At 42.8% G+C, this 24,412-nt stretch overlaps 1 protein-coding gene across 5 annotated transcripts in view; it reads left to right on the top strand.

Annotated features, from left to right (window-relative positions):
• The window catches only part of P2RY12 (purinergic receptor P2Y12), a 607,067-nt gene that overhangs the window by 468,154 nt on the left and 114,501 nt on the right, over positions 1-24,412 (top strand). Inside the window, exon 1 of one of the 5 annotated variants that reach the window (XM_078666120.1) lies at positions 2,273-2,371. The exons of 3 other annotated variants lie outside the window; for them this stretch is intronic. The gene's annotated coding sequence lies outside the window, so the exon portion shown is untranslated. Of the gene's footprint in view, positions 1-2,272; positions 2,372-5,682; positions 5,767-24,412 lie in introns of those variants that run through there. One more of the 5 variants, XM_078666124.1, reaches the window with a different exon arrangement.

The raw sequence follows: 24,412 nt of genomic DNA, 5'->3' as shown, positions 1-24,412 counted from the left end.
AGTGTGGAAGGGTATGCTCAGACATGAGTCCCTTGCTCATTGCACCATCAGGATTCAAGCAAGCCGGGCCGAAGATGGCTGTAATGCCAGAAACCGGTCCCCGGAAGCTTGTTTCCTTTCCAGTGAAGAATTGGCTTGGTAGTTTGGTCTGCCCTGTTCCCATGATGCACTGGGCCAGGGACAGACTAATTTGCATATAGCCAGGTTCTGAACTGGGATGGTGCAGTGAGCTAAAAAACGGTGATGGATCAAGCCCTGATCTGTTGACTGGGTAGGAGTGTTCTGATTAACTCAGATACTCTGTCCATCACCACCCCCTTTTTGAAATTATTTTGGCCACCATGAGTGTGGAAGGGTATGCTCAGACATGAGTCCCTTGCTCATTGCACCATCAGGATTCAAGCAAGCCGGGCCGAAGACGGCTGTAATGCCAGAAACCGGTCCCCGGAAGCTTGTTTCCTTTCCAGTGAAGAATTGGCTTGGTAGTTTGGTCTGCCCTGTTCCCATGATGCACTGGGCCAGGGACAGACTAATTTGCATATAGCCAGGTTCTGAACTGGGATGGTGCAGTGAGCTAAAAAACGGTGATGGATCAAGCCCTGATCTGTTGACTGGGTAGGAGTGTTCTGATTAACTCAGATACTCTGTCCATCACCACCCCCTTTTTGAAATTATTTTGGCCACCATGAGTGTGGAAGGGTATGCTCAGACATGAGTCCCTTGCTCATTGCACCATCAGGATTCAAGCAAGCCGGGCCGAAGACGGCTGTAATGCCAGAAACCGGTCCCCGGAAGCTTGTTTCCTTTCCAGTGAAGAATTGGCTTGGTAGTTTGGTCTGCCCTGTTCCCATGATGCACTGGGCCAGGGACAGACTAATTTGCATATAGCCAGGTTCTGAACTGGGATGGTGCAGTGAGCTAAAAAACGGTGATGGATCAAGCCCTGATCTGTTGACTGGGTAGGAGTGTTCTGATTAACTCAGATACTCTGTCCATCACCACCCCCTTTTTGAAATTATTTTGGCCACCATGAGTGTGGAAGGGTATGCTCAGACATGAGTCCCTTGCTCATTGCACCATCAGGATTCAAGCAAGCCGGGCCGAAGACGGCTGTAATGCCAGAAACCGGTCCCCGGAAGCTTGTTTCCTTTCCAGTGAAGAATTGGCTTGGTAGTTTGGTCTGCCCTGTTCCCATGATGCACTGGGCCAGGGACAGACTAATTTGCATATAGCCAGGTTCTGAACTGGGATGGTGCAGTGAGCTAAAAAATGGTGATGGATCAAGCCCTGACCTGTTGACTGGGTAGGAGTGTTCTGATTAACTCAGATACTCTGTCCATCACCACCCCCTTTTTGAAACCAGTGAGGTAGTGCCTTTTGTTTCCCCTCTGTGGCATTTACATTTAAATGTGAGGTTCCAGCCCCCCCACCCACCAAGTCAGGATATTCAAACCAAAGGAGTCTTAATGGCCACTTAACTTCGGCCCAGCAGAGGTGAAAAAAAACTCCCTTACTGCCTGCATGGTGCTGTTGGGAATGGAAAGCAGACAATGTACAGGTGCTGTTGTGGAATGTGTTGTCCACAGTGTCTGGGACAAGTTCAGCATATTTCTGTGGGGCCCAACTTCTTACAGGGAGCGGCTTCCACCCTGAGAAAATAGTGGGTGGACACTGTGTGGCTGCGTGTACCCCCTACTTGTGCCCTGATGTACCATTCTTTACTGAGGGAAGGACATCAGTGTTGTGACGTCACCGATGTCACGTCATTTCCTCTGTCGTCACTCCACGTGACATCGTTGTTAAAAGCCTACATAAATGTGTGCCATCATTTCAATATGAGTTGAGCTCTGGACACTAATGTGCGTGCACTTTATTTACATCATCTCAGACTGGGGTAGGAAAGGCGCTCTTGCATGAAGATGCCTGAGAGTCGCTCTGGGCCCCAGTACAGTTTTGTTCCTGGCTGCTACAGCGATTCCTACGCTGTGTTTCTGTGCCCCACGTGTATGCAATATTTACCCTCTGTATTTTGGCGCCCCTCTCATGGGACAACATTGATGTCCTTCTATAAGGCAGCCGTGCATCCTTCAAGCCCAACCAACCAGTCCGGACTCACTAACGTGCTCGCGTGCGTCCCCAGGTGTGGCAGGACCGCCTCAGGAAACGGCTCTTAGCATCATGCAATGATAAATTAATGAACACGGCTAATGGGCACGCGGCAGACCGCGAGAACTCATTAGGAGGCATGCTGGGTAGGCGGCGGGGACAGCTCTAGAAGGCGCGTTTCAGACCTGATTCTGCTGACAGCGGGCTGTGGAGATGTGCTGGCTGTGGGAGGACGGAGGATTCACGAGCTACAGCTCCGAGGCAGGTAGAGTGTCAAAATACCGGCTCGTCGCCTTCCAGTTGTACTTTTGCTGATAACTTGCAAACAAGGGATAGAGCGATGTTATAATGAACTGCTGTTTTTTCTTAACCTAAAGAGCGCATGGTAAAAAGAGGATGTGTTTCCATTTATTTATGCGTTTTTTTTGCAGCGCGGACTTTGTTCGAGGGTGTCAGAGCGCTTTACAACAGAACCGCATTACATAAGGACTTCAGAGTACATATGTACTTTTTATACAGTACTTTGTGTACTGCAACTTGTTCTTTCTCTCACTTCAGGATGTTTCTCTTGCCTGGGTTTGGTATTTGTTCTTAACGACTTAGGAATTTGTATTTTGTTTGTACACGGTATCTATACTTTATCAGGATTCGTGTAGTTTTCGTGTTGATGAAAACAAAAATGACCACAATATAACGGAACACTAAACGCATATATACGGTTATTTTTTTACAGCTTATTTAGTTGTGCAGTAGTCAAGTCTCTACATAAATTCAATAAATCTGTTTTATTTGATGTGCTTCAGAACAGAGCATAAAGTAATTATTTTGTAGGTAAAAAGCGTTGAAGCTTCATCGTGTGAAAGACATTATCAAGATGTACTTGTTATTTGCCATTATTACATTTAAGTGGATTTTCATTTTAGGTAAATTCACTGAGTTGGATTAAATTCGTTTTTATATAGACAGTTACGTAATGGATACACATCTGGTTCAGGATTGCATAAGTGGGCACAAGGTACACATTTGTGCTGATGGGCTCTGCCTACCTCTGGAGAGTGCCTAGAAACATCCCACGGGGGCTTCAATCTGTTACTGCATCTCACTGACGTAGGTGTGTCTGGGAATGGATGGGGATGGGGAGAGAGGGGGGGGGGGCGCAGGGGGGCCAGGGAACCCTCCATACACTCTTTGAAGGCGTCACACGTGTACTGTGCACCAGTCAGGAAGCAAGTAATTATCGCATCACCCATGTTCCTTTTTGCCCTCTTACTCTTCTGTAATATAGTGCAGACAGGCGGACAATGGTGAGCATTCATGTATGCCCGGTGATGGCGTCACGCAAACTAGCGCACGCCTCATTGCCGTTGCCGGTGTGTGGAATGTGCGCTCGTGCAGTGTGTATGACAGGAGGGCCGGCGCGAGCTTCCCTGGTTGCTTCTGTAATGCGAGTTTCCAAGAAGCGAAAAAGTGGCATAAAAACCCAATGTGCTCTTGGGACACTTGCTTAATATGGGCCCTGAATATAAAAAAAATGGCCACATGCATTTCGCCCCTTCATTTACAATATCAGTAGATGAGGGAGAACTTCCGACAAGGAAAATAAAAGTTGGGAATTTAGTCGAATTTTTTTACCTGAGGGGCGCAATTGGGTCTGATCTGCTGCTCTGTGTGCAAAAAAGGACAATTGTTTTTTTTGCAGCAAAATGAGGCTCTAGCAAACGTATTTACTGTAATGTAAGGGCAATCATGTAAGTACAGCGCCCAAGCCCCTGACTGTGCAGTTCAAAGCAATTTTCACAGGATACGTCTGTGTGGAGCACCTTCCTGCAGGGTCCTCTTGGCTGACAGGCAGGCATCACACTCCAACCCCACTGCTTGGAAAGTTTCTTTGAGTACACTTCCCTTGCAGGACAGCCTTTGTTACTAACAGTGCTTGAAATGGAAAGTAGAAGTGCAGGTAATCTGTACCATATTGCCTGCTTTTTTTCTAAGAAGTGCCGTTAGTTTCCAATTAAAAGTATAGCATTTCTCTTGAGAAGTGCCAGTACTCTCCCTCTCAAAATAAGAAAGTGCCGGTACTCCTTACAGCACCAGCCCATTTAAAGCACTTGTTATTAACATAATGTAATTACAATTAAGTGTGTTTCAATAGCCAGCCCCTGACAGTGGTAAGTGGCACAAGGATTCCTATTGCCTAAAATTCCTCAATGGCCAGAAAGCAGATTTCTTGATTTGCAGGGCATTTGGCCTGCATTCCTCCCATTTTCAAACCCGGTGCAGGCAGATGTGGAAACCTTCTGCTTTTAAGGATGGAACAAGCAGTGGCAAAGCCAACAGATCTCACCTATGCAAGATCTATTGGCTTTGTCATTGTTTTATTTAACCATGTAGTATAACAGTGCATGATCTGGCATCGTGTAGTATGGGATAGGATGGCTTGTCATTGTATATTGTAAGGCATAATATGGTACACCTCTAAACCGGTCTGAGAATGTTTGTTTTCCTGTCCACGGAGTACCTGGCCTGGCAGTTCGTGCTGGACCGTTCCCATGGGGAGCGAGGTCAAGACTGTTTTGCGTATAGCTGGGTCCAAATTGGGGTGGCATAGTTAGTTAATAAACAATGGATTTAACCCAGATGTGTGACTGGGGGTGAATGTTTGATAATGCCAGCCGGGGCTCATGCAGGTAAGAGCTGTGGGGCTGGATGGGGGAGATTTCGACAGCCCACGACAAGGAAAAACAAATTGTTTTTTTAATTTTCCCTAGTGGTCATCTGTTGAAGCCCCCCCCCAACCCGGCCCCACAGCCCCACCGCTCTTTTCTGCACGGGTGGCTCCTGGATAATGCTCAGGATTACACCCATCATCTTTTCGTGTTAACATAGTATATCTGGTTGTATGGTATGGTATGGCATGTCATGGAATGGTATGTGATTGTATTGTATGCTATGATATGTTATGATAGCATACGGTATTGCATAGCCTCTCATTTTATAGTATGGTATGGCTTGTTGTTGTACAGTATGGTGTGGTGTGGTATGTTATCTTATGGTATGGGATGGTATCGCTTGTCACTGTATAGCACGGTATGGCATGGCCTGTCATTGTATGGTATGGTGTGGTATATGGTATGGTGTGCTGTGGTATGGTATGGTGCAGCCTGTCATTGCTTTGTATGGTATGGTGCGTTCTGTCATTGTATAGTATGGTATGGTAGCAGAGAGAGGGTCAAAGGCAGGAGCGGCCTCGCCCACTGCCTGGCTCAGGGCCAGCAGGTGTAAAATAAAACAATGTTCTTGCATGGTATTTTTTTGGATTTGCCAGTGCTGTAGGGATGGGCAGGGCCTGGGCATGGGAGGGGTAGAAGAGCTACATGCACTCTACTCCATAAGTGCTCTTGTGAGTTTGGCCAGCCGCCTGAGACCAAATATAACACACATTCACACTTAGGTTTTCTCCAGCCCAGCTGCATTGAGCACCCAGGCTGGAGAAACCCCACAAACTCCCTGGTCTGAGCAGGGCGTCTTTTGAGCCCACCCTGGCCAATAACCGCACCGCTCTGCAACACAGGGATTGTATGGGAGTCTTTCCCAGAGGCTGCTGGGACCGAGGAAGAAGAGGAGAGGCGGTGCGACGCTGGAGGGGGCTGTCGGCCGAAGGTAAGTATTTATTTTAAAAATAATATATTATTTCTAAAACCCCCAAGCGACCTCCCGGGCGACCCCTCCTGCGCTCTCCCTCCCGCCCCAACACCCTTTATTTATGGCGGCCGCCATTGGGCAAAAGGCACAGGAGTAAAAGAGAGGAGGAAGGAGGGCAAAGGCACACAGATGGAGAGCGAGAGAGGGTGGATAAAGGCAACACAAACAAATAGGGGGAGAGAGGAAAATATGAAGGAATAACATGTCTGTAATACAACTAAAACAAAAAAGTAAGAAAATATAAGTGACAGTGCACTCTGAAAAAAAACCTTTTTTAACTACTGTGTAGCCTGTTTGAAACAGTAACAAAGACAGAGATACGGAGAGAGGGGTCGAAAGTCACAGGGACGGAGGTTTGGGGTGCAAAGGCAACACAGTGGGAGAGAGAACATCATTAAGGAATATCATTTCTGCAATACAATTAAAACAATAAAAAGTCAGAAAAATATAAGTGACACACACACTCCGAAAATAAACATTCTTAAGTATGGTGTAGTGTGTTTGAAGTAGTAACAAAGATAGAAATACTGAAGAAGGTGTCAAAAGCCACAGGGAAGGAGGGTGGGAGGGAGGTGGGCAAAGGCAACATGGACCAAGGGAATGAGGGTGGGATAGAGGGTGACAAAGGCATACCAATGGAGGGTAGGAAGAAGCGGGTAAAGGCAGCATAGTCTGATGGAGGGAGAGAGGCAGCACAAAGGAATATCATGTCTGCAATACAATTAAAGCAATAACAGTCAGAAAATGTAAGCAACTTGTGCACTCCGTTTGGTATGGCCTCTCATTGTATAGAATGGCATGAGCTGTCATGTATGGTATGGTATGGCTTGTCATTGTATAGAGTGGCATGGTATGGTATGGCCTTTCATTCTATAGAATGATATGGTATGAGCTGTCATGGTATGGCTTGTCATTGTATAGAGTGGTATGGTATGGCATAATTGTATAGTATGGTATGGTTTGCCCTGTTTTTTTACAGTATGGTATGATTTGACCTGTTTTGTACAGTATGGTTTGGCCTCTCTTTGCATAGTATTGTATGGTATGGTGTGGAATAGTGTGGTATGAGATGGTATTGTATTGTATGGTATGACTTATTAATGTATGGTATAGTGTGGCCTTTCTTTGTATAGTATGGTATGATTTCGCCAATCTTTGTATTCTATGTTATTGTATTGTCCGGCCTCTCTTTCTATGGTATGGTATGTGATGGTGTGGCCTGTCACTGCATTGTATGGTATGGTATTATATGGTATGGTATGGCACTGTATAATATGTTATGATATGGTTTTGTATGGTATACTATGGTATTTCCTGGCATTATATGGTATGGTATGAGTTATCATTTTAAAGTATGGTATGGTCTATCTTTGCATAAGGTGGTATGGATTGGCCTGACTTTGTATACTATGGTATGATATGGGTTGGCCTCTCTTTGTATGACATATTATGGTATGGCCTGTCACTGCATTGTATGGTATGGTATTATATGGTATGGTATGGTCTGTCATTGTATAATATGGTATGGCATGGTTTTATATGGTATGGTTTGGCCTGCCATGCTGAGATATTTTTGTCTATTTGAAAGAAATATAGGCAACCTACAATGGGTGGTGTTATCAACAAATATACATTCCTGCAGTGTTATGTGCATACATGAGCACAGGTGCCAACAACGAGCAGCGTAATGCAGTTTCCACCTCTGAGCTGGTAAATATGCATTAGTCTGTTAAACATGTGATAGTATTTGTTTCATTGGGCAGTGCTTGTGATGAGATAAGAATAGAAGCCAGGATGAGGTAGAAAGACTACATTATGTGGGGTACACCATGTCATAAGGGCCGATGTACCTATTTCATTGCATTGCAGAAAAAAATACCTCACACTGTGCGCGGTGATAACTGCTGTATACTTTGCAAACATAGCCGACGCCATCTTGCGGTGCAAGAAGTGACTGACAAAGATGAGCTGTTCGAAAATGCCCCCTAAGGATGTGTCAGGATAACTAGGCTGCCTCCCAACTTTTAACTTATTTGCTCAGTGTTTTTATGTCTACTGTGCTTCTAGGGGTGAACGTGTATCAAAACCAAAGTCTTTAGAATAAACAATACAAAAACAAAATGCAACAAAAAAAAGAGGTGCAATCTTGGTGATTGTTACCGGTATTGAAATTTTACATACAGGAAAGCAAGGCATGTAGGTAGGAGTGAAGGGTTTGTAGTTATGTAAAGTGGTTGATTTTCTGCGATAAATTAATGTAATAACTGAGAACTGCAGTGGGACTGTTGTTTAAAAAGGCAAAAAGACTGAAAAACGTGAAGGAAACCTTTAGATTAATGCTTGTGGTAAACATGTAGTGGATCAGTGAAAGAGGTTGGTATATGCTTTTTTTCACGACGCTTCGCTCTTTAATGTCATTGATAGCAAATTCATGTATTCAAAAAATTCATGTACACTTTATTTGCTAAACTCGGGGACATTCGTATGGACTTCATTAAGGGGTTGCAAGGGCTCCCAGCTGTGACTGCTGGCTAGCTTCCTGCCTCGGACCTCCTGACCTCAGAGGACAGTAGTTACCTTGGAAAAGAAACATTTCTTGTTCCAAGTGGTCTGGATCATCTCCGTGCCTCCCACTGCCCCAAAACCAGGGTTGGATTAGGATAAAAAATAGGCCTGGGCATGCAAAAAAAAGTGGCCGACATTTGCGGATTGCCTTTCTGCAAAACACTGCTTCGGGGAAGTTTTATGAAAAGAAGGATGGAGGTCTCTGACAGAGGCATGTTTTGATAAATTCACTTAGATTACAAAAAAAGGCACCTGAATACAAGTGAAGCCACTTCAGTTCAGGCGCCCTATCCCCACTCAATCTGCATACACTAATGGGTTGGCCCAGCGAGAGAAAGGGAGTGACAACTCAGCCCCTTTGTTAGAAGGGAGGTAATAGAGGCCCATCTGCCTCTAGAAAGGCCACTCAGGCACCCACTGGGCCGCTGGTGGCATCCGAACAGCACAGACACCGCCCAAATCAGCCCACAAGCTGCACAAAAAAGCGGAACAGAGCTGCAACTCGGATACCGGCCCCTCGGCCATTACCCGAGCACCAGCCTTACCAATCTGACCCTGTCCATAGCTTGTTGAGAGAGTAAGAAAGAAATACAGGTGAGAGAAGGAAAGCGAAAGAGAGAGAGGAGGAAAAAGTTAAAAGGTCTGAGGCGTAATAAAGGTAAAATAACAAAAGTACGAAAACACCACAGAAAGAAGGGTAAGCAATCAAGAGACAAACACAGGAGGATGTATGTTTGAGAGAGGCAAAGAGGGATGAAAGCAACACCAATAATACTGTGATATAGACAGGTTTAAAGGGACAGATAAGGGAGTAGGAGAGGAGGGAGAAAGATAAAATAGAGTGGGCAAAGAGACAGAACATGTGAGAAAGTTAGGTGAGAGAGGGGGAAAACTTATTATAAGGAGATCCGTGAGAAAGACATAGTTAAGATAGACAGGAAGGGTGAACAAGAGTCAGCAACAGTTGAGAAAAACGTAACAGATTACAGAAAAGTTAGACAGATCACCATCAGATGAGGGGAGGGTGACTGCGTATCAAAAGCTATATGACATCACTACTTTTGATGTTATTGGGGGTCAAAAACTCTGCGGAACTTCTGCTACTTCTGGCATTTTGCTGAATCGACGCCCATGAACATTCATTCTTCATTTTATTACTTAACCTTTGTTTATTTCTATTCTATGAACTCATTAGGAATGCTGCAATATAGTGTACACAGTGTATTACATGTTATATTATACATTATATCATCTGAATACATGAATAATTGAAGTATTTATTTTCATAGACTTCATGTACAATGGGACTTTCAACCTTTTGCTCTATTTGGCGGTGTGTTTAGTTGATGTAAGCGATCAAAAATCTGTGAAAGGAAGTTTTGATGTGATATGTACTTGTCCAAGATATACCCCTCTCATAAATACTTTTTTAGGTTCTCCTGCGGTTGGGCTGGTTATGGGATCAGGTGTAATTGGGAGCCGGTGGGTGGGCTGCATACTTCATGAATCTTTAGCTCTGCTCTAGGAAATGATCCAGGACTCTGTTAGGGCTAGAGGGAGATACATCAAGCCATTGCATAACCAAGGTGTAGTAATTAGGGTCCAGACCATATAGTTTATAACTTCTTTATTGTAGTATTAGAGAGGTAAAGGGGTCCCCAGCTTGTCGTGTATCTCGCTCTCAGCAAACCTCTCAACGTTCTATGTCAGCCTTCACAGGAGGGTACGGGGTATACCAAATAAGGGAAAGGGAGAGGGGTGAGTATGGGAGGGATGAACCATTGGGAGAAGTTACAACACAAGGACCTCCATGTCATTCCACCATCCTGTCTTGAGTTGGAAAAGGGCAGGATGGGTCTATAGAGGTTTCATCTCCCTCTTTCACTTGGACAGCCAATTTCAAAGAACCAGAACATAAGAAAGAACTAAAGGAAAAACAAATGTCCAGTGAAAGATAATGCACCTGTCTGATCGAGCAGTTTTGGAGCATCATTACATACATTAAGAGCCTCCTCTTCTCTTCATAAACATATGAGACCCCATATAGGGCAGAGAATCAAAGTGTAAAGGAGGATCAGGGCGCTGTAAGCCTTCTATCAACCCATGCTATCAACCAAGACAGTAGAACCTCAAGAGACAATTAAGCCAAGTCTTTTTGATGCTGAATTCACAGGGCATGAAGTAATTTTCTGCGAGTATTTATATCTGGAATAAAACTAAATAAAGCATTTACGCATTTTTGTTGTGGAATTTTCTGTGGTGCAGCATATATTTCATAGTCTTGTAATCAGATTTAATGTTAGATGCTCCATACTTATGTTAGTCTGAATCTACACAGCCATAGACTGTTTTGCCCTCAGTTTTGATTTCTTCGTCAGATGAGAACCTCTGTAATATTATTTCTGCAAATCTATCTTTACTATTGCAAGTCCTGGATAGGAATGTGTCACCTTTGAAAGGTCTCTGGGCGCACAGTCTGTCTGCAAGGTCAGAGAGGGACGAAAAATCGGTTCAGGCACTAAAAAAAAGTGATCCCCCTTAGCGAATCAGATAGCTGAAAAAATTATCAGCATTTGCAAATCAGGCGAGTATTGAAATTGTAAAGCTACGCTGTATGGGTATTTTGAAAGATTTGGGAGACTGATTGCATTTGCGATTGCTGCAGGCAATCCGTGTGGTTATATCAGTGAAACTGGCAGGAAAAAAAATAGCAAAGCTGGCCATAAAGTTGGCCAACAAACTGCTAAAAATCGGCCCCCACACTGGTCTGCTGGACCAGACCATCGTGCAGTAACTGACTACCTTATAGGCCCATCCGACCCTGCTTGTCTGTCTTTCTCACAGTTATTTTGTATCAGCTGTGGCAAGACTGTGACGAGGTCCCACTATAGTCTTCTCACCATGTACCATAGGAGATTGTAGCAGACCATTACCACCACCATAGACATGTACCATTGATTAATTCCCTATTTGAAAAAAAAATTGAACCCCATCTAAGAAGGCATCAGCAATACAGAAGGTGGGAATGGTAAACAATTGAAACATCAAGTGGGAAACACAGGCATTGTAGTGGTGTCTGAAAATTGAAAGACTCACATTTAATTTATGATTTGATTTATGATCAAATTAATTGATCAATAAAAAAATTCTGTCAGTAGCTCTAAACATAATAATTTGGTAGTGCTTTAACTCACAGAGTGACACATGCTTTTAATGATCTGTAATGCAGGTGAGAGGGACATTACAATCTCAGTACATTATGTGTAACTTACAATACACACAGTGCCATATTTTTGTAAGCCTTCTACTCCTTAAGCGTGGCCACTTTAAGGACCACAAGTCATCCTGCAGCAAACTAAAATACGTCTAGTCATGGGACTTGTTTACAAAGTGGTAGCCCTCATACTACAGTCAGACAGAGAGGACAAAGCTTTCACAGAAAAACCCAAAGAGGGCAAACATAGTTCATCCAGCTCATAACTGATCCACGGCACGCCCAAAACCACGCAGAACTGCAGTTCCCCTTAAGAAACTGATTCTTTCAACCTCCCCGCCTTCAGTCCAAAGGTTGCCAAGTCCGCTTGTTTTACTCTGCTCACTTACTTCCTCCCAGCTATTTTAGTTTGTCCGTCCTATTTGAGGTGCTCCTTGAGAGAGGCAACATTTAACAGGTTTGCATCATCCGAGCAGCTAGGCCGCCATTTTGTAGCCACCAGCATAACTATTTATCTCCAAGAAGTCTAAATAAAGAATCCTTTTTTGCAGTCCACATCTGCAAATGAAGGCACAGGGTTTACGAGATTTACCCCAAATGACACAACAGGGAAGACACCATTCGAGCTAGAACCATGGCCTCTGTGTTCACAAGTCAACAAGTTAGCCACAAGGACACGTGCCCTGGAAGTAACTACGCAGCACAGCATTTGCACATTTCAGAGCTAGTTTGCATCAAATACGTTACATAAGTGTCCAAATTATCTGTCAGTTAATTTGTGGAATATCAGTTCTGAGGCTCTCAGTCACTGTTTAATGGCGAGGCATTTAAAAACGCATTAACTTCATCTTCTAAATACACCTTCATTTGGCAAGCACTACAAACTGTCCTAAATAACGTGCTTTTTTCCAACTACTCTCCCGAGATGATGTGCCTTGTATTGCTGTACTCTGCAGCAACCCATTTGTTACATGATTTATGAGACGCAGTCACACTGCACATCTAATATGCAAAGCTTTCAGTGAAGCATGCTCTCCTGCAATATTGTTATTGATGCTTAACAAGTCATTATGTCAGCCTGATGGGCAGGCTGTGTTTGTCGGGCTTATTCGGTTTCTAGGAAACCTGGAAAGGATTGTACCCAGAAGACCCTCATCTTCCTATTTTTATTTGAATTCAATAGTTATCCCCGGTCTTTTGAAGTATTTTGAAAACGCTTGCTCTATTTTTATCCTTTATGAGACCCGTCACTCTTAAGAACTTCAGAGATTAGTCCAAATGGCACTTTGCCGAGCATGAGATCTTCATTGGGAATAATATAGAGTTCTGCGGCAATTGGTACATTGGGTTTGCGCTTTTATTGTAGTATCGTTTAGTTGGTTGTTAACTGCACTTGTAGTGTAAGAAGTAAGAACAGTGAGAATGATCAGAGTGCAAGCAGTTGTTGTTCGTAGCACTTGTGTTTTGGTGATATTCAGACATAAGGAATCATATCATGCTAGAAATATAGTGCTAGCTGCTAGACTTGCAGCTCACTTAATTTTGTGTATTGTTTCCAAAATTTCAAGTAATGAAGCAGAAGCAAATTGCATAATTTTACACACCTCTAAAATTCCGGCCCCTCTTGCAGCACATACCCTGACGTGCCTATAGATGTTTTAATCAGTTTTGTAATTTCAGAAGTGAACACAGCTGTTTGAAATGGCCATCTTTTGCATAGCATTCGCCAGATTTTTGCCTCTTTTGCTGAACCCGTTTTTCTTGGCAAGCTCTCCCCCCCCCCCCACCTTCCCCTCCTTCTAACCAGTGGTAAAAGGCTTGAGCTTTTTGTGCTTTTCCTTTGAACAGGATAACATTGTTTTCTCCCTGATTGGCATTTAATTTACTCTTAAGTGCCTAGTATATTGTTGTACAATGTAGCCAGGGCGTGTAAATTAAATACTTCCATTGGGCCTGCAGCACTAATTGTGACACTATAAAAACCTGTCTTTGGCCTGCCACTGCAGCCTGGGCGTGCAACATTAAATTGCCATTTCGACCTGTCAAAATAAGCCCCTTGACAGACATACACCTTCCTTTTTAATCTTTATGTCACCCCAAATGTGGGTCTTAAATGCTCTTTGGGCAGGGGGCATGATATTAGGGCATGTGTATTGAATGTTTTACATGTCCTGACAGTGGAAAACCTCCAAAGTCGTTTTTCACTGGCATGGCTGACTCTCCATTTGCATGCCACCACGGGTTTACACTATTAAACTTAAGTGCTAAATTCAGTTTGGCAACAGCTACAAAAATAACTCAAGGCTTCATTTTATTAGTAATTTAAAAACTAATTTAAGTGTAAGATCAGATTTTCCAGTGCTGTTTTGGAAAATACACGTTTAGAAACTTGTCTTGTTCCTACCTAAAACCAAAAAGCCTTTCTGCCACAGTCCATCTGTCACCTGATTACTGATGGCCCCACTGTGGTGAGCTGTGTATTGCTCCCAGAAGAGGGCCTTGGAGTGGGGAGGAAAGTTTCCCCCATGTCAGGATGGCTTGCTGGGCTGTGCCGAGCCCCTTCCTGAGATTCAAACGATGCCTACCCTGTCACTGGCAGAAAGTGTTTAGTTTTAGTCAGTGCTTGACTCCGGCACTTAATTGTTAACACTGGCGCTTGTGACAGTCTGCCACAAGGTGATGATGTCTGGCTTATTTAGAGACTACCAAACAACAGGTAATTATTAATTTAATATGCATTAAAAAGAACTACCTGCCGCCCAATCCATTCTTAGCAGTTTGGGGGCCTGAAATAGTCTGAATTGTCACACTTGTCTGAGGGTGATGGTTAGTAGTTGTTTGTTACTTTAATTGGCAGCATAGCAGGGGCAATGTGTGGTGCAAGCTGTACTTGTGGTAGTTGATTATATCCTTTATTTGAGTCGATGTAAATGTAATGTCCAATCATACTGTGAAACATGCATATGTCATAGTTAGAATGTAGTGATGTAACTTAGAATGTTAGAGCTTGGTGTATTGTGGGGAGAAGGCGGTTGGTTTCTGGAGAGTCGGGACGTTTGCCCAGCTGCTCCGGTGGGTCTATGGATTGAATAATTTTACATCTTGGATGTTTGATTTATTTCATTCTGTTACTTTTGTAAAAAAGAGACATGTGGTAGTTGATTATATCCTTTATTTGAGTCGATGTAAATGTAATGTCCAATCATACTGTGAAACATGCATATGTCATAGTTAGAATGTAGTGATGTAACTTAGAATGTTAGAGCTTGGTGTATTGTGGGGAGAAGGCGGTTGGTTTCTGGAGAGTCGGGACGTTTGCCCAGCTGCTCCGGTGGGTCTATGGATTGAAGAATTAATAAACTATTCTTTGACCACCTTATCCGCCTCAGCACCATCTTTACAGTACTGTTTTTTTTTTTTTTTTTGTGAAGTATCAAGGGCCCCCTGGTGAGGATAAAGATCCTGGGTCAGGGAAAACAGACAATGTGAAGGTAAACACCCAGGCTATCTGTATGACAAAACACTAGCTATGTACTCGCACACAACGTTACCAAATGGAGAGATTATAAACCATAACACAAACAATCAAATTGATATCAAAACCAGTTTGTTTTAATAAAAAGGGGATACATTTTTACAATATAATTATTTAAACATGATGAATTGATGATGATAGAGAACGATCTTAAAGGTATGAATGTGCGTCGCCTTTCTAATTGATGTGGTATTTACAGGATTCTGCTGCAAAAGGAAGGATAGAATAATAATAAGAGCTATTTATCCCCTTTTGGTAGCTACGAGTAAACAGTGTATCTGCTCGCGGCGAGTTGTAAACCTTCATCGGCTCTGCTCGCGGTAGTCTGAAAATCTGCACCGGCACCAGTCACTGCGCCTTAGCGTGTCGCCTTCAACATTTGGAAAACTTTTCTATAAATGGTGAGACATATAATATCTACAAAGTTTGAATAACTTACCCCAGTAAAACTTCATGCCAGAATATAATGTTTAGTCCATGCTGATTTATTAATAGCCTACAAGAAAACTCCCATACAAAGAAAACCTATGAAAGATTGAATACACGTTAAGTGAGATGGGAGCAGTGAAACCTTAACTTAAAGGTATGTAATATCATACAAAGAGGGCAAGATAATTATGTTAACTAGATGCCTACCTTTATCACGATAAAAGAACAAATTGGTCAGTATTAAGAAATGCAAATTATGTCCTTTCTAGGTTTTCACATGCCATTTTAAGAAAAAAGGTGCCTCACTTATCCTGTCCTAAGCGGAAGAATTGAAAGACGATCTTTTTAAATAGAAGTCTAACCAGGTAAAAGCATGGAAAATAGAATATCCCGGCATGATAGGAATAGGTATATACAGACTAAAATTTAGTGTAATGTTGGGTATAATAGGAGCGCATAAATAGCAATATAGAACAACATAGATCATTACTTTATATGTGTGCCCTGCCTGAACTTTCTAATTTCACTGAAAATATGACTGAACCTGTGCATCTTTGCAACTTTCAACTCTCTCTCTTATTTTGCTTCTCTATCTAAAATCTGGATCTCTCATTAGATAGAAGGATGAAAAACTGATATTCTATAATAAAACTGGAACAGGAAATTTGAAGTACATCAACACTGAAATAATTGTATGATATAGACAAAATAGAATATGATAAAATCAAAGCTGTCTAGGCCTGTTCATCTTAAGGTACCTCCATTAATAATATACCTTGTTTACACTATGCTATGTATAAAGCGATGTTATAATAACCCAAATGAAAAAATGAATTGCACTGAATATCTCAATGCTAGCTGAAATGAAATGAATAGCTGAAATGAAATGAATAATTGTATTGGGATTTACTATCGTTACCATGAATAGACATAATGAGACTATGAGCCATGACACTGTTTTAAGAAAAAATGAGAACTAAAATTGTTCTGTTCTTTTTAGATAAATTGGCTGAAAATATAAATGTCCTGATGAAGACACCACGACGTGTCGAAACGTGTTGACTGACATACAACAGCCACAGCAACAATAGATAGGACATATATCATTGTCCTTCCAATGTTTTTAATTTATGTTTTTTTATAAAAAGTAATTACACTAAATTTTAGTCTGTATATACCTATTCCTATCATGCCGGGATATTCTATTTTCCATGCTTCTATTTTACGGCCACTGTAAGCTTCCAGACACCCTTTTCTGCTTTCCAGCTAATGAGTCCCAACTGTACCTGACCTGGTCCCCTCTGCTGGCTTCTGTGTAAATGAGCCCTGACCCCCAAGTACTGTCCCTAATATCCTGGACACTTGGCTCTGGTCAGAGTGTACTCCTCCTTGCCCAACTGAGAGTTTCACTGGGATTGATGCCAAGCATTGATTCCAAGCACCACCTAATCTACAACTCCCCCAGCTTGAGGTCAAGCCGCACTCGATCAACACCAACAACCTTTGTCGATGGCTTCACAAGACCTGATGTTGAGCATCTTCCTATGCTGCAAACTCGTGCAGCGTTTTCCCCTGCGTTGTCAAACTCTTCCTCAGATCAAGTCGGCTACCTGAGCCAGCTGAAGACTTTCGACCTCCCTAACAGTCTTCAGATTGGAAGTGACAGTTTCATTGTGACAAACCTGGTCCCTGTATCCACTCGTTGATAAATGGTAGTTGGCCTTAACTTCTGATTTTGACCTGGCCCAGCGACCTGAAATCCGTGGTTAGTGCTTTACGCTTTTATATGCTATTTTTAACTCAAACATTGAAAATTCGTATCTCTGTTTCTACTTATTGGATCTTTGTCATTTGATGATGTAATTTTATTCATTAAAATATTCCCTATTTTGCTAAATTGGTTTGGAATTTAATCTTGTGTTTTGTTGTCACTTTATTACTATTTGTGTACTGCACAAATACTTTACATATATGTCCTCTAAGTTAAGCCTGATTGCTGTTTACCAAGCTCCCATGGGGTTCAGCTCAGGTTTATTTAGTGGATTTAGAGGTACACCATGACAAGAATTGTGAATATTATTTGAGTTGGGTTCTCATTCCTCTAAATCAATAACCCATTTTGTTACAGCGGCATAGAGCCAACTCTATTCCATTATCAAGCATGTGCTCAGAGGAATCAAGTGTTTTTAATGTGTACTACAAATACCTTTAAATGTTCTTGTAAAACGCTCTGACACCCGACTGGCTCTTGTTTGCGCTATATAAAACACTAGAAATAAAATTAAAATGAAATAAGTGGAGGAAGGGGCATTATTTAAGGTAGTTATGGCCACCCCAGTGTTACAACTTGCAATTCCTGCAGCCTGCTGAACACCCTCTTGTTCTTGCCATTTGCATATTGATATTTAGGTAATTAGTTAATTTTTATTTGTTCTACTTTCAGTGCAATTATTTTATTACAGATAAAAATGGATGAAGAAACAAATTCATACTGCTAAATGTATTATATTGTCAACAAAAAATAATAAACTGCATGAATTTAGATAACAGTAAAAAAGTAAAATTAACAATAGGGCTGCAGAAGCTAAAACATGATGGGTAAAGATTGGAAAAAGGGAGAAATCGTAGGGTTTACTTTAGATTTAGAGTTAGTATAAGGGTTAGGATTTAGTATAGGATATGGAAACCAATTTTGGGGCTTGAGTCAGAGTTAGATGAGCCAATAGGAGTAGTAACTTGCTTATATTAAATTTATGATAAGATGGAAGATATATATTTTGTTGCAAATTAATTTATTTTAGCACTTTAATTTAAAGGATACTAATATTAGGAAAAGTACAAAATTAAATTGTCTCTTTTAAGGTTTGTCTCTGTGTTCTTTATAATGAAATAAGGAGTTATTTAGTGTTTGGTGGAGATGGTACTCCGCCACAAACATGATGAAATACTCTGTCCGCCAAACTGACAGTATGCTTACTCTATTTAGAGTCAAGTGGACTATCTTGTTACCACTTGCTGTGCCCCTGCTGGCTCCGCCTTACACAAATGGGACGATGGTGGCTACTAAGCAAATCTTTAGGGCCCTGACCGAAGCTACTGAGGCACCAGCTCCTTTGAAAGCACAGAGATCTCCAACAGGCAGGCGTAGATATCTATATATAAAGACAATAGTTTCCCTGTGAAGCAGAGATTTTTACCAACTGTCCAACACTAATTTGGCTCCATAAATGTATATCCATAGCTTCATGCTTGTGTCTGTTTAAAACCATGGCTTGTAGATGAGATGAAGCTTAAATTTCCATTAAGAAATGTTCCAGATTCAAATGCTTAATGCACAACCTGTTTAAGGACACCACCATTCCAGCAACATCAACTCTGCATTGTCAGTGGCACAAAGGACCAGAGTTTCCAGCCAGATGAGTGGAGAGTAATTGCAGGAAGTTGTTGCTGGCAAGCTGACAAGAAAGAGAATATAATCAATATCACAATGGAAACCCCTTATGTGGCCCATAATGGAGTAAGGTATGTTAGGCATACCTACCTCTTCTTCATTACTTGCATCACCTTCATAATATGGGGACTGAGAAACAACATAGAACTCTGAGGTCCCTAATATGACTTATTCAGATTCTGCTATTAATGTTTTGATTCAGATGCACGCAGACACTATAGCCCCCATATGCTATGGCCCCAAGGGTGAATGTACAGAATCTTTTAAGATCAGCTGGTGAGTCTGGCAGGGCTGTGTCTTGACCCTTTCTCCCTACCCTACATTCTACATGTGCTTTTTTTATGGGATAGGTTCAGGACATCCCACAAATTGGGTCATGCCCACTGCCGGTACTCCTCTATGGAGATGATGCTGTGCTAATATCCCAAATTTAAAAAAAGGCTTCAATTTTTCATTGATTCTTTTGCTCAATTTATGGAGAATCTTGACCGCCAGGTCTTGCAAAATCCGATGTGATGACTTGTGGCCATTTCACAGTTAAAACCAAGGTCCCCTTTGTGCAGGACATCCCCATACACAAGGATGACTGTTTTCAGTATCTAGAGGTCCTTTGTGATTCATCTTTGAGCTGAGATCACTGATGCAACACAAGGAGAGAGCAATTGGAGCGGTCTTCAAGTTATCCAGCAAGTTGGGCCCGAAATCTTTAGATGGGTTGATTACCGTCTACAAAATTAAATGTATTTCCCTCGCAATATAGGGTACATAAAGAGTGAAATGGTTTGCAACAAATTGACAATGAATTCTTACAAAGACTCCTCTCTGTTCATAAAAGCACTTCCAATATTATTTGAATTGGGGATTAACTAGTGGAGGACTAGATTACGTTATGGTCACTCACCCTCTGCCTTACAATATGGCCAGAAGATGCCAAACTTAACCACATAATTATAATGTATTGCTTAGTACTGGAGTATGTTCATTGTATCCCTGGCTTAACATATAAAAATGACTTGAATCATTCCGGAAATCCAATATATTTTTCAAACCTGACCAAAGGAATCTTTCCTCCAAAAAACTGTTGAAAGTTTTATTTTTTGATGAATGCAGCAAGGCCATATTGAAAAATGAGTGTTACAGCACAAATGATGGATAAAATGCTGAGTAAGTCAAACATTCACCCCTAGTCAAGAGATCTAAGTTAAATCCGTTGTTCTGTTGCTCACTACAACACCCCACTTTGGACCCAGCCATTTGCAAATCAGTCTGGACCCTGTTCCCCATGGGAACAGTCCAGCCCGAACTGCCCAGCTGGGTCCTCACTGGACCGGAAACAAGCATCCTGGGACCAGGGCCGGACTGGGAACCAAAACCGGTCCCGGCAAAGTGCTCGGCTGGACCCCCGGGGAGCTGTTGGGGGTGCGACCGAGCTCTTTGCCGGGGCCGGTCGTCGGCCGGTTTTCAGACGATTTTGTTACAGGACCGATTTTGCAGCTATGCTGCATAAACGGCCCTGTAACAAAAACGGCCCCCTGGGGCCCAAAACCAGCCCTCTTCCTTGCGGCGCACCGGGGGATTGCAACGGCCAGTCCGGCCCTGCCTGGGACCGGTTCGGGGTTTCACCCCCCATCAACCAAGCTAGCTTGTAGGCAGTGGCACAGCGAGATGGTACAAAAGGGGGTGGTGATGGACGGAGCATCTGAACCAATCAAACACTCACACCCAGTCAAAATATCTGGGTTTAATCCATCACCGTTCTTTAGCCCACTCTGCCACCCAAGTTCAGACACGGCCCTATGCAAATCAGTCTGACCCTGTGCCTCATGGGAACAGTCCAGCCCGAACTGCCCAGCCATGCCTTCCCTGGACGGGAAACAAGCTTCCGAGGACCGGTTTCTGGCATTACAGCCGTCTTCAGCCCGGCATGCTTGAATCCAGTGGCAAAGTGAGCAAGGAACTCACGTCTAAGCATACCCTGCCACACTTATGGCGGCCAAAGCGGTACAAAAAGGGCTGGTGATCGACGGAGCATCTGAACCAATCAAACATTCACACCCAGTCAAAAGATCTGGGTTTAATCCATCACCGTTCTTTAGCCCACTCTGCCACCCCAGTTCAGACATGGCCATATGCAAATCAGTCTGACCCTCTGCCTCATGGGAACAGTCCAGCCCGAACTGCCAAGCCATGCCTTTACTGGACCGGAAACAAGCTTCCGAGGACCGGTTTCTGGCATTAAAGCCGTCTTCAGCCTGGCTTGCTTGAATCCAGTGGCAAAGTGAGCAAGGGACTCACGTCTGAGCATACCCTGCCACATTTATGGCAGCCAAAGCGGTACAAAAGGGGGTGGTGATGGACGGAGCATCTGAACCAATCAAACACTCACACCCAGTCAAAAGATCTGGGTTTAATCCATCACCGTTCTTTAGCCCACTCTGCCACCCCAGTTCAGACATGGCCATATGCAAATCAGTCTGACCCTGTGCCTCATCCCAGCATCCTGGGACCAGGGCCAGACTGGGAAACAAAACCGTTCCCAGCAAAGTGCTCGGCCGGACCCCCGGGGCGCTGTTGGGGGTGCGACCGAGCTCTTTGCCGGGGCCGGTTTCGGACGGTTTTGTTACAGGGCCGATTTTGCAGCTATGCTGCATAAACGGCCCTGTAACAAAAACCGACCCCTGGGGCCCAAAACCGGCCCTCTCCCTTGCGGCGCACCGGGGCATTGCAACGGCCAGTCCGGCCCTGCCTGGGACCGGTACGGGGTTTCACCCCCCATCAACCAAGCTAGCTTGTAGGCAGTTGCACAGCGAGATGGGGACCTACGTCTGGGCAAACCCTTTGCCACTTAGGGCAAACATGGCAAACACAACAAGATGATGGAAGGAAATGCTTCCTTCTGTATTGGTGTGTATAGTTTTGTGGTTCAAATTATTGAATCTGCTTCGTTCGGCGTCTCCGGTTTCCAAATATGACTTAGTGAGTGTCCCCGGATTCCAATAAAGATTTAGTATGTAGGGGGGGGTCGCTGGATTCCAATAATTATTAAATGAGTGTCCACAGAAGTCAAATGGTTAAGAGCCACTGCTATAGCGTATAAATTGTACTTTGAAATGAAGGTTACCCAAAGTGTGCAATTCTATATCAATGAAATAGCCAGACTGTCTACCACTGTTACCAATGAGTCTAATACATCAAGGGGACAGGATGTAGCCTTAATGGCTAGAGCGGTCAACCTCGAAACTGGGGAACCGGGTTCGCGTCTTGGCAATGATGCTCAACATCCTGTGATTCCGGGCAAATCACATAATCTCCACATGCCTAACAAAAATGAAGGTGTCCATCTGGAACAAAACTGGTGCTCTTGTAAAGGGCTCCGATACCCAATTTCTGGGGTCTATTTCACGCTATACAAAAACTTTAAAGTAAATAAATAGAGAGACTGACCCCTTGCCTCATTAAGTGATTATGGTCAGAGCAATGTGGATTCCTGCTATTCTTTCAGCTGCACTTTTGAACATTTCTGATGATCTTGTTCTCGATTATTGCAATGGTCTGGCTGATGTAGTATGTTATGTCTCTCACCTGGTAAAGTTGACAACACCTTCAGCAAGTGAAGATCCCTGCCACAACTTGGAACCTGGTGATGGGTTGTGGTGAAGGATCACATTAGGAAAATGGTCTGAAGCCAAGGTGGCGTGAACACTATAAAGTCATACCTGTGATGAATAGTGCTGTAAAGTGGGCAGATTTACCTCAATGGAACCATGCATCTCACACGAAAAGAGTAGAGACTGCAGATGAAGAAGCACTGACATCAACCACTAATGCACAGTGTCAAGCTCGAGTTTGCTATGTGTATCCAGAGAGGTGTGGTGAAGATCAGATTCTGCAAGAACAACCAGCATGACAACAAACAAGAAAATCAGAAGGAAAAGTTTAACATTTAAAAACATCCATGGAAAATTAAGCTGTCCCAGTAGAAAGCTGCACAGATAAAGTGGCAAGTGAAGATGAAGATGCAGCAGTTGTCATACATAGGTCTGAAGATGACAGTTTGATGCAAGGTGGATGGCTTGAGTGCAAGAGAGGGATGAATAGAGCAGCAGAGCAAGAGAATAAACTAGAAACAATTGAAGAAGAGTCATAACAAGAACCAGAACAAAGAGAAACATAAGAGTGATAGAGAGTTAGAACGACCATTAGTCAGAGGATCTGCATAAAATTCTATGTGAAAAAAGGTTACCAGATCAGACCCAAATGCATGTTCTTTCCAAAGCACTATTGCCTCACAACCCTGTTTCCATCATTTTAACAGCCATTACTAAATTAGTTTCTGTGTATACGTTAATATAGCGTCTTCCAGTAGACAAGCTATCTAACAATTAACATTTTCTATGAAGCTGGACTTGTGTAGGATGTTGAAATGTGTTTTACTGGGATATTTAGTTGTATTTATTATCTGCTTATGTCTGTATGGGGTATATATATGATGCTGATGTTTTTTAAAGAGTGTATTATATCATTTTATGATGTCTACTTTAGTCTACTTTTATCATCATTGAATAATGTTCGAATAAAGCTTAATAATGATCATGAACTCTAATCAATTGAACAAAGTTCATTTTCCATGGCATGATATAAGAAATGATGATTTTTCCCTAAAAGGCTAAATATCGAATGAAATTTACTTCAAATATATTCTAAAATCTTGGCCAAACAGTTAGCCAATCAAATGCACACACTTGTACTTCCTATACAGCATGAATTTACTCTAGCCAAACACACCACAGCTGATGTCAAAATAGTTCCTTCCACCTTTGTGATAGCTGCACTTACTAGCCTGCATACACGTGTGATCCTTTTGAACGGCAAGAAGGTGAACAGCAGGGTTACATGTCAATTTCTCTGGTTCACTATTAACCTCATATACTCAGTACAGCAATGCAGCTCACTCAAATGACTAGAACCTCTTTTCAGGGTTTATACTTTTAGAGGTTAGTGGGACTGAGAAGTCAAAGACCTACAGCCTCATTTGCCAAATGGAATATGGTTTGACAACTGTAAAAGTGGTGGAGATAATTACCTTCAACCACCATAGTTAAAGATCTGGTCCATCCCAGCTGAGATGTCTGTGCCTTCAGACAAGCCACCGTCACAGCCGCTCTTCCAAAGCGGAGTTTGTTTTTGAAACACAAAAAATTAGTAACTCTGAATCCCTGTGAGTTTTCTCCCAAATTGTGGGGGATATGATCAAAATTGGGCAGATTATCTGAATCGCCCACCCCAACAACCCCAACTCTGTTGGGCTGTCAGTGTAGGGTTTCTGTTGGCAGAGCCACTGAGGGACCACCGTCAGAAACATAAGAGTCTGTCTGAATAAAAATAGAGCTGTTGAACCATTGGTTTGGTG

The sequence above is a fragment of the Lissotriton helveticus genome, chromosome 11 (assembly GCF_964261635.1).
Source record: "Lissotriton helveticus chromosome 11, aLisHel1.1, whole genome shotgun sequence".
Classification (NCBI taxonomy): Eukaryota; Metazoa; Chordata; class Amphibia; order Caudata; family Salamandridae; genus Lissotriton; species Lissotriton helveticus.
Note: the sequence above shows the minus strand (reverse complement) of the source record. Positions and strands in the feature narration are given on the sequence as shown.